This window comes from Tenrec ecaudatus, chromosome 6, assembly GCF_050624435.1.
Source record: "Tenrec ecaudatus isolate mTenEca1 chromosome 6, mTenEca1.hap1, whole genome shotgun sequence".
NCBI classification, from domain to species: Eukaryota; Metazoa; Chordata; class Mammalia; order Afrosoricida; family Tenrecidae; genus Tenrec; species Tenrec ecaudatus.
In genome coordinates, this window is record NC_134535.1 from 132,955,519 (window position 1) to 132,967,682 (window position 12,164).

The 12,164-nt window shown below is 40.7% G+C and overlaps 1 protein-coding gene across 8 annotated transcripts in view; it reads left to right on the plus strand.

Annotated features, from left to right (window-relative positions):
• The window catches only part of ERC1 (ELKS/RAB6-interacting/CAST family member 1), a 479,183-nt gene that overhangs the window by 181,870 nt on the left and 285,149 nt on the right, over window positions 1-12,164 (plus strand). The gene's annotated exons all lie outside the window — the stretch shown is intronic.

Consider the following 12,164-nt stretch of genomic DNA (forward strand, 5'->3'; position numbering starts at 1 on the left):
TTTGTCCTGGTAAACGAACTTCTAGTACAGTGGTGAACAGAAAAAGATAAAATTTTTGTGCATTCTATATTTTAGGAGGAAGACTTCCAAGTGTTTACCATTAAGCATGATGTTAGTGGTGAACTTTTCATAGATGGATTTTAAGAGGTTGAGGAAGTTCATAAGAAAGTTGAGTTTTATCTCATGATTTTTCTACGTATGATCATAAGGTTTTCCGCCCTGACTCTGTTAGCGTGGCGTATTACATATTGAACCTGTCTTGCGTTTCTGGGCTAATGATGGCTGTCTTCTGAAGGAGCCTTGTATGTTCCTTCTGTAAGAGTTAAGAGGCTTGGTCCACCAACGTTGTCTTGGATACACAAGGAATGAAGAGTGGGTGTAACTTAGGATAAATGCTTGATTTTCAAGTGTTAATGGATAATGTGAGATATGACTCTTGACTTGAAGGACTTATATTGTAATACTTTTTATAACAAAATTAATTTGACTCCTGTTAAAACATAATTTTGAGGGGCTTTTTTAAGCAACGTGGAACCCTGGTGGTAAAATGGGTTCCCAAATGGATTGCTGACTACGAGGTCAGCAGTTCAAAATCAGAGCCAGCTGCTCTGAGAGAGAATGATTAGGCTTTCTACTCTTGCAGAGTTTCTGTTTTGGAAACCCATGTGGGCAGTTCTCTGTCTTATAGGATGGCTATGAGTCAGAATTGACTTGATGGAAATTTGATTTTTTGAGATTTAAGCAACTCAGTGAAAATTTTGAGGATTTATGTTTATTTTTGTCTCCTTTTTGGGTGTTTTTAAAAATATATCAAGAGACTTATTTAAATATTCCCAGAAAGTTATAAGATCTATCTCGTTCAACTTCTGTAATGAGTGATCATACTTTTTCAGAATGGATAGTCGTAAACACTTAATAGGGAAGAACCTGGTAGTAGGAGCTTATTAGAGTAATAAATGTGTATGTAATTGTCCAGAAAATTTGGGAGTGGGGGAGGAAACCTGCTTGATAGAAGTAGGTCTTTGAACTTGTTCTTTGCCATTCAGTCCTGGCCAGTGAAGTGAGATCAGACTAGATCTGAATTTGTACAATGTAGGTGTACCAGAATGGGAAAATGATAGGTTGACTTCTTGCTAGAAACTTACTTTCTTTCCTAGAAAACAAGAGCAGAGTATGTGTTGCGTAGCAACCATGACCAGCAGCGGTGAAAAAAGTGGTCTTGACCCAAAGATGTTGGTGATGCTGCGATTTATGTGTGTGTCACTTCTTCACAGTTCTGTCAGTAACTGAGCTGTGGTATCAGGCTCCTGAGCCACTTTACTTCTTTGGAGTCTCCATTCCAAAGTTTCAACCCATAATTTTTTTTAATTCTGATCCAGTCACGTTTTACAAACCCGAGTCTGTTCTGATCTTGCTGCATTGGCCATGTCTGAACCAGTTTGAAGCCCTGGGTCAAGGTTTTGAAGCACAGTCATTATATCCATATATGTTAAAACGGTTTATAACTTGACTTAAATTAACTTGGTTTGCATTCTCCCCTGTTGCAATTGCTCTTTGGCGAGGAGCCCATGTACCTGTCAAGTGTCGTTGAGAAATTAAAGTAATTAACCACCTGAAAAGTTATTAAATCAAGCTTTGATAAAGAAACATCTGTGCTCATCCTTTCTGCTCACACCCATATGTATATCCTGACCAGAAAATAGCTGCAAGCATTAAATACACATTTTGTTCTTTATCTCCTTTCTTCTCATGACTGCCAAGACTTCCTCCCTTTCTGCTCGTTTTTGCTTTTTTCACTAGAGAAGTTTGCTAGGATGAGAGAATCATTCAAATTTACTTCAAAACATTTTCCAAGTCATATAAGAGCTCCAGTGAATTATATATGAGGGTCTCCATAAAGTTTCTGGGGGCAAAAGGTCTCTAAATGGAATTATTTCATGGACTTTTTGAAGCCTCTTTGTAAATTGGTAAGGACTGGCATTTAGGGCTGTCTTTCCTACTCCCACCATTGCCACGCTCCAATTGCAGTATTTTTATGAAGCAGTTAAGGTAGAAACGTTCAGTGAAACGGACTTTTTAAACATGTCGTGTATTTGGAAAGGGTACCACCAAGCTGTGATTTTTCATAGTCCTAGTGGTACAGTGGGATGAGTGTTGGGTTGCTAACTGCAAAGTTGGCAATTCAAACCCTCTGTCTGCACCGTAGGAGAAAATTGAGGCTGGCCGCTCCGGGACATATTAAGTCTTGGGAAGCTCTACCTAGGATCATAATGAGTCAGAATCAACTCAATGGCAGTGAGTTTGCTGGGTTTTTTGCTATCTTTTTGATACTGTGATGAAAGCTATGGACTCCCTTCTGTGTAAAAATGCACATAGCTTAATTAGGTGAACGGTGATGTCATGTCACACCACTCAGGAGCCACAGCACTTCCCCCTTCAAAACTGTCATCATCCATGAAACACCAAGTTGATGTACAAGGACTTCTCGGTTTTACAAAGCCATACAATTATTTCTCTACATCTAGATACACACTCGCATTACTTTCTTCATTTCAAATACAAAATACACTGAGTGAAACTCCCAGCTCATGTTAAGTACAGCTTAACTAACTGTAGGGATGCTCTGATGAGTGCCCTGGATTCTTACTCTGGGTCGAAGTACTCATTCTCCTTGTTGCTAGAGTTACTGCCAACTGAAAACCCTTTGCTTTGAGTTACTGTGGAGTGAAGGTGCTTGATAGAGATTTCTTTGCCCCAGTCAGGTTCCTCTGTGCCGTAAAACTAGGGCTGGCTAACAAACATTTATTGAAGTGGTTGTGAGTTTAGATTAAAAAAAAGAGAACCCTTCCACTCCCTTCAGCCCTTATATTCAAGTCAGTTTTGAAGGTCTTGCTTTCTCTGCATATACTTGATGGTGCCAGTCTTTCTTTGGCCTGGCAGAAATCCCTCAACGTCTATGGGGGCATGATTGTGTAGTCACGAGCCTGTGGAAAGTGTGTGTAAATACATAATCCACTACACTCCTTGTAGAATCCTCTGCAGATTTCCCATGCTGACAGTGCCAACGTTGTTGATGGTAGGAGCCCTACTGGTGTAGTGGTTACACGTTGGGCTGCGATCCGTGAGGTCAGGAGTTTGAAACCACCAGCTGCTCCAAGGGAGAAAGACTGGGCTCTCTACTTCCGTAAGTCTCAGAAACCCACAGGCGCTCACCATGGGTCAGCATTGACTCGATAGGAGCCAGTTGTGTTGTTGTCATTGATGTTAGAGGTAATAAAACAAATAGTGGACCTTACTTTTGAAACTGAGCATTATGTGTTTACTTTAATAATTTCCTGTTTTAATTGGATCTCTTATCACTAAGAATTCATGAGCTGTTCAAACTGAAACCCTTCTGAGTATCTAGGCAGCCATTGTCGTTAATAGTAAAAGCCGATCTCAGAGATCATGCCACCTGGATTCCAGACCACCACAGCTAAGCTTGTCTTCCATGATTTTTTTCAGTTTCCTAATACATATAAAAGTTATGTTTATACAATACTGTAGTCTCTAACATGTGCAGGGTTGCGTCACTTTACTATTGTACAAAACCTACTGTTTGTTAAAAACACTTAACAGTAGAGGGCAGTGACGCAAGGTGTGTTTGTACAGCTTCGGGCAGTGCCAGTGACACAGCGGATAGGAGCTGAAGCCCCAAGTGCATTCTCATGATTACTACTGCCTCCCAAGGTTGCCTATGTGGACTTAATGTGCCCTCCTTGTCTTTTGAGCAATTCAGTACAGGGAGGTCTATCAGGATATTACATATACCCACCAGATGCGAAGAGAAGGATGTGCGCTCTTTCTGTAATTGCCTACCAAGCTGATCTTGACTGGTCATGATCTTTGAGCTTACCCAGCTTTTGTCTCATTTTTACAGGGTTTTTTTTTTTTTTTAAAGGGGGCCTAGGTCCAGGGTCCACCCAATGAGAAAGTCTGTTAGGGAACTTGCTTTCCTTCTCTAGCAATTAATAAGTTCTACCTGATGACTTCTGACTGTAGGCTTCTACAGTCATCTGACTATAAACTGAGCTTCCTAGCCCCAAAGTCAGTGGATTGAACCCAGTAGCTGCTCCAAAGAAGAAAAATGAGACTCTCTTTTCTGTAAAGATTCAAACTTCAAGGGGCCAGTTGTACCCTGCCCTTTAGGGTCACTGTGAGTTGAAATTGGCTCCGTGGTAATGAGAAGCCCCTGCCTACATCAGTTTAGTTGATTTGGAATAGTTTTAACGACTAACGTGGTAGTATGCTGATTATGTTGAATAATTTTTAAATGTACTCCTTTTTTTCAATCATATAGGAGCCTTAGTGGTGTTGGTGGGTATATATTGGACTGCTTAACCATAAGGTCAGCAGTTCAAAACCACTCAGTAGGAGAAAGATGAGGCTGCCGGCTCCTGTAAAGATATGAAAAGCCTCAGAAATTTTATATATACTATAGGACTAGTAAAATCCAGTAGGCAACCAAATCAGAAATAATTGATTGCCAACAAAAATGTTTCTTGAGCTATCAAAGGTAATTAGTATGTAGGAACTCTACAAAACCCCAATTAAGTTAAAAAGTTTAGAGTTTTTAATTACTTCCAGGGATGTCATTGGCTTAGATTAGTGGTTCTCAGCCTTCCTAATGTCAGGACCCTTTAATACAGTTCTTCATGTGGTGACCCCCCCCAACCATAAAATTATTTTCATTGCTACTTCATAACTGTAATTTTGCCACTGTTAGGAATCGGGTGACCCCTGTGAAAGGCTCGTTTGGCCCTCCCCAAAGGGGTTGCGATCCACAGGTTGGGAACCACCGGCCTAGATGATGTGAATTGTGTCTTCTGGAAACACATGATTGAGAAAGTGAAAAATAGAGTTTGAACAAAATCTGTTCTTTCGGGTAAATTGTATCTGTATCTCTAAGTACATGTCCCTGTGGTTGAGAGTGGTAGGCAATTGACTAGAAATCAGTATGTTTGTGAATTTTTCCTGTATGGATTTTGTTAATTGCCATAGTTCCTGAATAGTGAGCTGATTATGACCAGTTCCTGCCGAGTGCCCATGTACCATTTGATACTGACAGGTATTTCTAATCGATAAGATAAAGGCTCCATAGAGCCTCTCTGAACAGCGTGGTTCACTCGGTAAGTTTGCTGCTGCCAGCTGCTTGAAACACCTGCAGAAGGCACCCTCAGAGAGTTCCCTTTAGAGGGGGTTTTACGTGAGCGAGCCAGGTGATTGCGTTTTCCCCTAGAGCTGTGTCCTAGAGGAAGTCGCTCACCTCTTCTCTCCTGACGAGGGCCTCAAAGCCAGAGTCATCAGTTCCACTTGACTAGGAATAAATCACCCACAGGGAAACACGGGAGCCCTGACAACTGGACATGTTGATAAAGCCCAAACAAAAGACGTCGGTAAATCTGTGCCTGTGTGGACCTGGTGTGCAGATCTGACTCGTTCAGCATCGAGCATCACTTCAGCTTAGTGCCTCTGGTGTCTTCAGCTTTCCCTTGAAAAGAAAAAAACTATTGTAGCAGAAGGCAGGCTCTGTGTAACATTAGTAGGCAGTTTCTACTTCCTTTCCAACCCAGAAAATGGACCTTTGCTGCGGGCAGAGAGGTGATCATTTTAAGGAAAATGTCTTTATTTCAAAATAGTGATTTTAAAAACAGGCCATTCCTGAATTCTTAATAACTAGATAGATCTTCTAATGGTTAGTAAACAAGAAATATAAACCAAATCCACATTTACCTCCCCTGCCCACGCTTCTCATTGAGGATGTGCAGAAGTACATTATTTTATGTAGCAATCATTCGTAGTTTCCAATGTTGGAAATAAGTTATTTAAGTAAAAGAAGGGAAACTTATAGCCATTTTATTGTCAGGTATGGCTTGGTCTCCATGTTTGTAAAAAAAAACCTAGCTTTTGTATTTCCCTTGAAGAACAGACTAAACAGACTGTTTAAATAACTGTTACTGAAACGCTGGTATCAAGTATCTTTTGTTCTGCCCACAAGCTTTAGTGTGTTGTGTTTGGGTATGTCTCTCAAAAAGATGTCCTTTTATCCCCTCTCAGAAGGGCCACAAGGAAGAGACGAGCCAGTCAGGGTGCAGTGTAGCACTGCAGAAACATACAACTCTCCTCTAGTTCTTTCATGCTTCCTCCCCTCCCCCCCCATCATGACTCCAGTTCTACCTTACAAATCTGGCTAGACGAGAACATGAACCACTGGTACAGATAAGAGCTCTCAACACAGGGAATGCTGGACAGATAAAACCTCCCAGGACCAATAATGAGAGTAGTGATACCAAGAGGGTAGAGGGAGAGTGGGGGGAGAAAAGGGAACTGATCACAATGATCGACATATTAACCCCCCACCTACCCAGGGGGATGAATGACAGAAAGGTAGGTGAAGGGAGACAGAGATCAGTGTAAGAAATGGAAAAAATAATTTATGAGGGAGGTAGGGTTGGAAAAAAATGAAGAGCTGATACCCAGGGCTCAAGTAGAAAGAAAATGTTTTGAAAATTATGATGGCAATGTTTGTACAAATGTGCTTGACATATGAATGTCTGGATTGTGATAAGAGCTGTAAGTAACCAATACAATTAAAACAAAACAAAAAAAAGGTGTCCTTTTGTATTTTCAGTGGTTTGATACCGGAATCCTTCTTCTGTGATTCAGTTGACAGAACATGGGGATACATTTTTGCTATAAGTGATCATAGTAATACAGACTTTATTAATAAACACTATATTAAGGAGCCCTGGTAGTGCTATGGGTTAGATGTGTTGGGCTGTGGGTCAGACTTAATTGGCTACTCTGTGGGAGAAAGATGAGGCTGGCTGTACCCCTAAATCAGGCGTCCTCAAACTACGGCCCACGGGACACATGCGGCCCGCCGGGTGTTTTGGGCCCGTTTGGTTTTTTACTTCAAAATAAGATATGTGCAGTGTGCATAGGAATTTGTCCATAGTTTCTTTTAAACTGTAGCCTCGCCCTCCAATGGGTCTGAGGGACAGTGAACTGACCCCCTGGTTAAAAAGTTTGAGGACCCCTGCAAAGAGCAACAGCCTCAGAAACTGTGTCAACTTGATGGCAGTCAGTTTAGTTTTTCTATTTAGTAAGAAAGATCCCTGTTAGCACAATGGCTAAGTGCTAGACTGTTAACCAGAAGGTCATCAGTTCAAATCTATAAGCTGTTCTGGGAAGCAAGGTGTGGCAGTCTGCTTCATAAATTTACAGCCTTGGCAGTGTTACTCTGCCCTTGAGGGTCACTAGGAGTCAAGATCAAATTGATGGCAATAGATTGGTTTGTTTGTTTGTTTTAAGTGAGGATTAGTTTATGGAAAGATGCTTTGTCAACTTTTTGTGACTCACCATAAAAGTTTCAATTAAAACTGACTTCCAAGGGGATCTGCTGGGTCAATTCAATTCAAGGCAGAAAGGTCAGCTAAGAAGGTTATGGTGACTTGTTTTTTGAATTCTAAAAACAAACCAGCAAATAAATGCAAATTCACGGCCATCCAGTCCATGCTGACTCATTTCATAGTGACCCTACAGGACCAGGGTAGAACTACCCCTGTGAGTTTCTTTACAGGAGTAGAAAGCCCCGTCTTTCTCCAGAGGAGTAGCAGTTTTGAACTGCTGATCTTGTGGCTCACAGCCCAACTGTAGCCACTGAACCACCAAGGGCTCCTTTTTTGGAAATTACAAGGAAGTAATATGGTTAGATTTTCTCAAAGGAGATGACAGAGCGAGGGGCTTATTGTGAGGAAGTTGTTTTTGTTTGTTTGTTTAAATGAAACTTGCATTGGTGTTAAGAAGGCTTAGATTCATAATCAGCACACAAAGAAGCAGCAGTCAAGAACTCAAATGAGGTGTATTGCACCGGGCAAACTCCAGATGCACTGCCCGAGTCAAAGCCAACATGTAACCTAGCAGGCAGAGAAAGAACTGCCTCTGTGGGTTCCTGAGACTGCAAATCAGTATGTGAATAGAAATCCTCATCGCTCCCCCTCAGAGCAGGTAGTGGTTTTGAAGTTCTGGCCTGGCCAAGCTTTTAACCCATAAACTGCTCAAATCAAAGCAGCCACCTTGGAGACGAAGTATGCCCAACCCAAAGCATGGTATTTTCAATGACTTCATTGCATGGGAAAGCTGGACAGTGAATAAGGAAGATTGGAGAACTCAGGCCTTTGAATTATATTGTGACACGCGGGAGATACTGTGGGTTGCCAAAGGAACCCTGGTGGTGTATTGGGTTGCTACCCATGAAGTTGATGGTTCTCGCTCACCAAATACTAAGGGAAAGATGAGGCTTTCTACTCTAAGGATTTACCACCTCAGAAACCCACAGAGGCAATTCTATTCTGAGTCTTAATTGACTCAATGACAGTGAGCTTTGCGTTTTAGACTGCCAGAAGAGCGGGCAAATCTGTTTTGGAAGCAATACAGCCAGCATGTGCCATAGAAGGGAGGATGGCAAGACAGCTTCTCACACACTTTAGACATGTTATCAAGACACAGCCACCCATGGAGAAAGACATCAAAATGAGGAAGACCTTAAACAAGATGGATGGACACAAATGGCTGCAAAAATGGGCTCAAGCATAGCAGTGATTGTGAGGATGGCACAAGGCTTACATTGTTTCATTCTGTTGCCTGTACGGTCTCTGTGAGTCAGACTAACGGGACAACACCTCGCAACACAAAGAAACGAAAGTCCAAGCCTTAGGGTACTTGTGATACTGTATCCTGAATTTACCATAGTTCTTCATTGACCCTCTAGGACAGCGGTTCTCAACCTGTGGGTCGAATGACCTTTTCACAGGGGTCATCCGATTCATAACTGTAGCAAGATTACAGTTATGCAGTAGCAATGAAAATAATTTTATTTTATTAGGAAGGTTGAGAATCACTGCTCTATAAGAAGTTAAAGCAAAAACAAAAAAAACTTCATCGGTGGAATGAAACAGACCTTAAAGCGTTAGTACTAAATTGATTAATTCAGGAAATGTTTGAAGGTTGGTTCCTGGTTTGGGGGTGTGTGGAGTTGTACATCTTTTCTTAGCAGGAGTATATGTGCATGTCTAAATATAGTTAATAATGGATATTTCCCGAGATTAAACTTTTAAAATATTCATTTACTAATTAATGAACCAAAATTTACCTTAAACATTTAATGCCCAATATGAAGATACAAAACTGGTTTAGGAGTGCAGGATCCATGACTACTTGTGGAGACATATGAGACAAGCAAGTGATGAAATTGGGGACTAGGCTATATATGTGGTTAGAGTTAAATTCATGTGAAGGTAGTTATAGAGTAATGTGTAATGTATATCAAGGAGCTTTGGTGGTGCAGTGGTTAAGAGCTAAGCAGCTAATTGATTGAAAGCTCAGTGGCTAGGACCCACTAATGGCTTTAGATAGAAGAAAGTCATGTAGACTTGCTTCTGTGAAGCATAGAAAGCCATGTGGGGAAGTTCCTCTCTTTCCTGTAGGGCAGTGGTTCTCAACCTTCCTCATGCCGTGACCCTTAACTACACTTCCTCACGTTGTGGTGACCTCCCCCAACCATAAAATTGTTTTTGTTCCTACTTTATAACTGTAATTTTGCTATTGTTATGAATCAAGCGACTCCTGTGAAAGTGAAAGAACCACTGCTATAGGGTCATTCGGGTTGAGAACCGCTACTATAGGGTTATTATGTGTTAAAAACCAACTTTACAGCACACAGCAACATATATGTACTAATGTACAATAAGATCACAGTATTTCAATAGAAATGAAAATAAGAAAATCTTATCAAAGGAAGTAATACTTGTTATTTTTCAAAAGTCACATAGAATAAGCCAGCTAGTTATTTATTAGCTTAAGAGAAAACTATATATCAGTCTACTTCATTTTTCTCCATAGCATTTTCTGCACATGGTATATCCTAGTCTGTGCTGTTTAATCTGTTTGCCATATTAGAATGACAGGTTGATACAGGCAGGTATTTTCTATTCTGATTAATTCTGCATCTTCAAAACCTAAAAAAGTTTCCGGCCCATAGCAGGAACTCACGTAATTGTAGAGTAAATGGATGAACTTTCTAAGATCTAGAACAGTTGACTTGGTTATAATTTTCTCTCTGGAATTTAAATACCTGATATTTTTGCTGAATGGTTTTCATCATGTATACTTGAATACATTTTGGCACAGTGGTTCAGTGCTCTGTTGTGAGCTGAAAGGTTGGCTGTTTGATAGTAGGAACAGTGGAATTCATTTTTTACAATTTCAAAGATTTACATAAGGATTTACAATCTTAAACAACAACAACAAACAACCACAGCCTTAGAAGCGCAATCAGCTAGATGGCAGCAGGCTTATCTTGTGTTTGTATAGTTTAGTTCCATTTCCACTTTGTTTTCAAGTCCATCCATATCATCTCTTGTTGAGCTGGTCAGAAAACTCCAAAATGACAGCCATCAAGTCAAAGCCGACTCTAGACAAACCTCTAGGGCAGGTTTCTGAGCTGAGACGGTCACTATGTACAGGCGTGGAAAGCCTCAACACTGTTCGGAGGAGTAGCTCAAACTGTTGACGTTGAGGTTAGCAGCCCAACATGTAACCACTATGCTACCTGGACTCTTTGCTTGCTTGGACAGAGCCTCTCAATTGGTCTCTATGTCAATCTCCTTAAATTTCTACTCCCTGCCCATCAGTATGATCTTTCTAAAATACAAATCTGACCAGACCCTTTCTTTGCTTAAAACTTGATAATAGTTGCCATCTCTCATAACATTTGTGCTTCTTAGGATGACATGAAAGGCCGTTCACAGCTTGGCTTCAATGACAGAAACTTACTGTTTCATCATATAATAACATAGTAGGAACAGCAGAATTCATTCTTTCTTCTGAGACTAGTATCTGGCCTATAACTGTTGTTCTGTAAATCCTTTTTTGGCAAATTAATGCATGTAAATGTTTATGAAGGGATGAGTTACTACAATATGAAATTTCATTGAAAATTCTTGCGGTGATAAAAATTGTATAAAAATGTGACTTAACACCTAGCATTTAAGAACAATCTTTCCTTTATGTAGTTAGCTTGTCATTTTTACTGTCTACTGGTTACATTCTGTGTCTTCCCTTGATTTTTATGTCTAGGAAACTGTTAGGCTCAGTTTACTAGAGAAATCAGTCCAGCGACACTCCTATATGTGTAAGAATGAGCTTTATCTAGAAGTAATTTTGTATCAAGAGAACTCCAGTCCAGCCCAACTTAAGTCCATAAGTCCAATAGTAGTCCATAAGTCCCTGCTCAGACTCACGAAGCCACACGGAATGATGCAGAATGCAGGAGCATTGCCAGCTGGTGGGTGCGAAGCTCATTGCTGTGGAAGTGTCACAGGGCTCTGGCATGTATCAGAGTGGCTCGCCAGCAGGACGGTGAAGCGGAGTGAGCGAGAGAGGGGAGGTTCCCAGGGCCCTCCTTTTGAGAAGGCCACACACACAAGGGGATGCCATCAGACTGTGACCTGATTGGCTAGACTCTTCACCTACACTTTGACATGAAACTATGTAACTACCACAGAAACCCTCTTGGCATGTAGAATGCCATTAAGAAAAATTGTGTGTGTGTGTGTTTGTTGTTGGGTGCCATCAAGTTGATTCCAACTCATGGTGGCCCTGTGTGCAGCAGAACAAAACACTGCTTGGTTCTATACCATTGTCATCATTGTCCTTATGTTTGAACCCTTTGTTGCAACCGCTTTTGCTGGGTTTTTTTTGTATTTTAAAAATTTTGATAATGCATTCTTTTTTTTAATCGTTTTATTAGGGGCTCATACAACTCGTATCACAATCCATACAGACATCAATTGTGTAAAGCACATTTGTACATTCATTGCCCTCATCCTTCTCAAAACATTTGCTCTCCACTTAAGCCCTCTGCATCGGGTCCTCTTTTTTCCCTTCCTTTCCCACTCCTCCATCCCTTATGAGCCCTTAATAATGTATAAATTAGTATTTTGTCATATCCTGCCTTGTCTGACATTGCAGCCGCTTTTGTATGCTTTTTCTCTCTTGCTATAAATCCTAGATATGAAGTCTTGCATGCAATTATGAAACCTTTCGAATTAAATTATTTCTAC